At 41.8% G+C, this 6,050-nt stretch overlaps 1 long non-coding RNA gene across 1 annotated transcript; it reads right to left on the reverse strand.

Moving 5' to 3' along the window:
• Nucleotides 1-2,351: 2,351 nt before the first annotated feature.
• Nucleotides 2,352-3,548, reverse strand: LOC135258596 (uncharacterized). Its single transcript, XR_010331027.1, has 3 exons — nt 3,282-3,548; nt 2,967-3,061; nt 2,352-2,548 (listed from the first exon to the last, which is right to left on the reverse strand). It is a non-coding gene; the product is annotated as an uncharacterized LOC135258596 (long non-coding RNA).
• Nucleotides 3,549-6,050: the final 2,502 nt, after the last annotated feature.

The raw sequence follows: 6,050 nt of genomic DNA on the forward strand, positions 1-6,050 counted from the left end.
AATAGATTATATAATTCTCTTGCCTGTGCTAGAACATTGTGCATTGGGGTCATGCACTTTGGTAAGAGAAACGGGAAACTGATGAGGAGAGTCATACTCTATGGCAGTGGTCTCCAACCCTGGTCCTGGAGAGCTGCAGGGTCTGCTGGTTTTTGTTTTCACCTTAAGATCAGCACCCAATTGAGACCCAAGACACCAGGTGAGTTGAGTTAACTGTGTAAACAACTGCTCTAAGTGATTCATGAAGTGCAGAGTCACTATGAAAACCAGCAGACCCTGTAGCTCTCCAGGACCAGGGTTGGAGACCACTGCTCTATGGTAAAAGACAGACAGACAGGAAGCAGATCTGGGGATCATACTCCGGTGAGAGACAGACAGACAGCAAGCTGTGCATGACGTAATACACTGTGGTAAGATCGACACTGATAGGAAGTGGCTCAGGGGGGTCATACTCTGTTGTAAGAGAGACACACAGGAAGATGAGCAATGGAGTCAAACTCTTAGGTAAGAGAGAGGCAGACAGGCAGCTGATCTGGAAAGCCTTACTGTATGGGAAGAAAGAGACAGACCAGAAGCTGATCAGGAGGGTCATGCTCTGCAGTCAAAGAGAAACAGACAGCAAGCTGTGTAGGAGTCATATTGAGTGGTAACAGAGACAGGAAAGTCTTGCAGAGGGTCAAATTATGTGAAAGAGGCGAGAAGAAAGAAGGGGTCAGGTTCTGCAGTCAGTTTTGAGATCTGTAGTCCCTGCTTTAATTTGTCATGGTTTTCGGGAGAGTACAGCTTTATATATGACACGGAATCTCTAAATCTGAAAGGAATTTGATTTTACTGCATGAGAGTAAATTTTATTAGGATACATAAGCGAAGCGTTGTATGAGTAATATGAATTTTATTCTAACATCGGTGTTTAAGTAACTGCAGCACCTTTTTGTGACGCATTCAGTGAATTTTGAACATTTTATTACACTTTAATGATACATAATATGTTAATTGCATATCCATTGCATGGATTTTAAATAAATAAAAAATAATGGTAAAATAAACATTGCAATGTTTTGATATTAGTGAGTGGAATCCCAAAAGAAATGTTTACCCTATGAATGCCACACTGCACTCAGTCCTCTAACTTTGGGGCAGCATTGTGCTACTGGTGGCAGTGACAGTGTCTTATTAGGCACAAAATACCTAATATATAATGCCTGATTAATAAAATACTGCAGTATTTGAGCGATATAGCATGCGTGCTATAACAGGCATTAGTACATAACATTATGATAGCAGGAAAGTACCTGGGATAACATTATTGTGAGATGACTCATTTTATGAAGAGGAAATAAAAAGGTTTGTTTTTTTGGAGCGAAGGGCCTTTGATAAAGTGTTTTATGCATGAAACACAAAGTGCATGAGCCATTGTGAGCTTTCGTTGCTGCAGAAACAGATGGCCGAGACACAGAAATGCGCATTAACAAACTAGCAAAGAAGAAAAGGTACTTCAGCATGTTAACCAGTGCAGAGGAATCATCAGAACATTGAACAACAAAGCTAACTTGATTAAAAGAACTACAAAAAAAAACAAAAAAAACAATAGAAAACACACACATACAAAAAAAAAAAAAAAATCCCACAGGAAATAAACACTAGGGAATGAGCTGGAGTCTATCCGCACATGGCGTTTAATTACATTCCCCCATCCAATAGTTCGGGAGCTTAATGTTTCTGCCACACACATTTCATCTCTTGTGATTCAGCCCCGAGTTCCTCAGTATTCTGGAAGCCCCCCGGCGGACATGATAGATATCAATCGCGCGAGGAGACGAAGAGCCAGAGCGCTAATGTAACCAGCGCAGGCCAAACCTCCCGCGATCCAAACCGCCATCGTGCCCATACTTTACCTCCAGGCATTCCAGCTTCCCCGGCCACACAGAGGCAATCCCTCAGACCCGCAGAAATATGAGAGCCGATCCCTGGCCAGGGTAGATTCAGTCCCATTAGTCAGATATATCACTGCAGCAGCAAGTGCTTCTGGACCAGAGAAGTGGTCTGTGCCCCGTAAACAGCGGGTAATAGATCAGAGCTGGCAGAGTCAGCCCTGCACTGCAGTGGAGAAACTGAAACAGGCGCGCATGCACACATACACATGCACACACATACAAGCACACACACACACAAGGGTGCGCACACACACACACGCATGCACACACGCACACACATACACGCGCGCACATACACACGCACACACACATACAAGCACACACACACACGCATGCACACACGCACACACATACACACACGTGCACACACACATGCACACACAAATACAAGCACGCAGACAGATGCACATACTTACACATACAAACACAGATATATGGGAAAATACAAATCCATGCACACAAACCAAGCATGCGCAAACACATGTGCATACACATACATGGGCACACAGAAACTCCACCAGCGCAACCAGAGATTCACACCTTCCTCCAGACAGATGATGTCATCGCCATCTCCGCCAATAAGCCGAACTGCCGGGGGTTTGGCAGGGACCTGTCTAAAGGAAAAGGTCACAGTTGCTCAAGCAGCCTCACAATGCAGTAATTACTGCACATCTAGTATAATTACCGTGCATCAATTAAGCTCAGAATGAAAGATGCCTGTCCCCTCTCAGAACACAGAGGTCCATATTCACTGCATATTCTCAAAGTGGGCGTACTGATCTAGAGTCAGTCTTCTGTCTGTTAATTTGAATAAAGTCAAAAAGACAAGTGTTCACGATTCCTAACTTCAGATCAGCACTTAGGGTTGCCAGATTCTCAATTTGTCAAAACCAGGCAGCACGCACAGCTGGAAGATCAATCACGAATAGTTGGGGAACTGTCAGAGCCAATGGCAATGCGGACCGGGGGTGGGGGTGGGACTTTGACCAAGTGTAAAAAGAAGCATTTAAAATGAAGTGAAATGTCACCTACTTTATATTTCATCTTTAAACAGGAACTGCGGAGCTCAAAACAGAAAGCTTTGCAGTGGCGTTTGGGGAATATTCAAGGATCCTTTGGTTTGGTGTCTCCATTGTTTGAAAAAGGTAAACAATACATTCTGTTATATAACCCTTCTCTGCCAGAACACAAATTGACAGTGATGAAAGTGTGCACATTTGACTGAACATAAGAAACTTTAAGAAGTTTGACTGCCCCCTTAGTGAGACGTCTCCTTGTCTTTGGTTGGAGATCAAAGCTCTGCTGGGAGCCATGGCAACTGGGGGCAAATCAATCAAATGAGCTCACCTGGTTGTGCACAATGACGGAGCTCCATAGCAGGGAACAGCTGCAATGCACACAGAAACGATCCCGACTGTTTGGACATTCAGAAGTCCTATCCAGATAGCGAACTAAAGGGTGATGAATTGCTGGCAATTCATCATAGCGCAACATATGCTTAATTATTAGAGCCATTTTGTGATTAAAATGCATCCATGTGAATCAAGAAGACTGAAAAATGCTTAACTTTTACTTTTTGAAGCTTCTTCCTCCTCGCTCTTTTTATTGTTTGCCTGATAACACTTTGCATAGGACAACTAACATAGCTTACTTTATACATAGTCACACAGCTTGGTATTTTAACAACATATTTATTTTAATGTATATATTCTATTATATTAGCTAGAGGTGTCCCATTGAGATAGAAATCTCTTTCTTTCAAGGGAGCCCTGGCCAAGAGGCTGCAAAACACAACATAAAATACAAACCAGCACAGTGCAGAACAAGAACAACCATAAAACAGAAAGTCCTAATCATCTTATAGGTCAACAGCACCTTATGTGTCATCGCAATAATATATCTCAGCTTTTATGGTTTGTACCAAGTAATAACCAAGTTGAGTGGCTTGCTCTAGGGCAAAAAACCAACAGTGCCACAGGGATTGGAGCATGCAACGTTCTGGTGGCTAGCCCAGTACATTAACCCCTACAATACACTATAATATACTGCCTTCACCCATGAGGAGAAAAATAAATGTGGCCAAAAGTGTAAAAAAAGGTGGTAATAGTGTTTAATTTAGTTTCATTTTGTGTAATCACACTAGAATCTTAAATTAATGGATTACATGTTTGAAGCACCGATTAGACATGTTGCATGAATTACATATGCAGCCTTAATTACAGAGTGATTAAAATGTAATTGCGTTTTTTAATATGTGAATTCAGCAATATATCTTGCTAGGGCATGAAGAATCTACATTGCTGAATTATGTATTTGAACAATGCATACTATTTTACAATTATAGACATGCCCCCAAAGAAATATAAAGATTAATTATGGAATCCACCATCCAAACTTTACAATACATTTATAAACTTGCCCGTACAACAAATATTATATTAAATTTCCATATTCAATTAGAAGGGCAGATTTAATATTTAACTTGCTACACTTCTGTCAACAAAGGACTAAAATTACATCCGTGAACATTGCCGGGATGAGAACATAACATTTTAATCAAAAGAGCAGTACAGTGAGATCAAAAGAATTGCTGTTTTTTTATCCTTCACCAGGTAAGCAAATGCAGAACAGATAAGCATTTCAATTGTGAAGTGTCCAGAAATATAAAGCAACCTAAACAGCAAATACAAGCTGTGTGTGTGTGTGTGTGTGTGGAGGGGGGGGGGGGGGGGAGATGAATAATAAAAAACAGCCATGGGGGGGTGGGGGGGCGGGGGGTAGTCACTTCAGTGACAGTATGTACGCTTTGTGACTCCAACTAACAAGCACATCATTTTCAAGTGCACAAAAGTGTCAGGATTCTGCGGCTGATCCCACACAACATGCCCGGATTACTCTAAGCTGATTTTCCATAATTTACACTTGCCGAGTGGAAAAGCACAATCCGCATTCGCATTTAGAACTCTTGTGCGTATCTTGTTCCTCTGGGGAAATGGAAGGGGAGGAGTTAGTGTTTACTCCACTGCTTTAAGCTGGGGGTCAGAATACGGATGCACCATGCGGGCTCATTCAAACAGCAATGAGTCCTCAGCGAGACCGTGTGGTGCAGTGCGGACAATTCCCATATTGCCCCAAACCCCCAACCATCCGCCCCCCCCCCCCCCTCGTTTCCCCAGGGGCCACTGATTCCCCACTGTGGCACTATCTGTACAGTGGTCCCAGCTCATGTCTGAAAAAAAAAAAAAAAAGAATATTACAAAACGTCCGCTACCCTTTTGAAAACAAAATACAGCTCAGAGCCCTGGGAAACTTTAGCTTCTTTTAATTATGTGATGTGATAGGAAGCACGGCTCTTTATAGCTCATGCTAAAGGGGGAATAACATGGTTAAAAATTGTACTACATTAAGCTGAAATTACCTGAATTTGGCCAGAAGCATGTGAATGTGTTAAATAGGAACAAAAAACAAAGTATCAATTTCACTGAACAGTGCTGCAGTGCCGAGAAAAAGCTTTTGGCCCCTTCCCGATTTCTTCTATTACTGCATATCTTTTCCACTGAATGGTTTCAGATCTTCAGACAAAATGTTATATTAAACTAAGGGAACTGAACAAATACAAAACTTTAAAAAATTATTATTTCATTTATTTAATGAAAAACAGTTAGCAAACGCCATGCCACCCATGTGAAAAGATAACTGCCTCCTTAGTTACTCAATCAACCAATTCACTAAATTGAATCGATAATTATATTCAGCTGATTGAACACAGCCAGGCTTGACTGCAGCTCACCATGTTGAATCTAACCTTGCTTGTATTGCTCTTAACCATCAGAGTGAAGTAGTCACCACAGCGTTTTTTATAAGCACACTATGCCACAATCAAAGGAAATTCCAGAAGTCATGAGAAAAAAAAGTTGAAATATATCAGTCTGGAAAGGATTGCAAAGCCATTTCTAAGGCTCTGGGAATCCAACGAACCAGAGTGCAAGCCATTATCACCAAATGGAGAACACTTGGAACAGTGATGACTCTTCCGAGAAGTGGCCAGCCTGCAAAACTTTCTACAAGGACACAGCAGCAACTCATCCAGGAAGTCTCAAAAGATCCCAGTAAAAC

Source organism: Anguilla rostrata, chromosome 7 (assembly GCF_018555375.3).
Source record: "Anguilla rostrata isolate EN2019 chromosome 7, ASM1855537v3, whole genome shotgun sequence".
In the NCBI taxonomy this organism is placed as follows: Eukaryota; Metazoa; Chordata; class Actinopteri; order Anguilliformes; family Anguillidae; genus Anguilla; species Anguilla rostrata.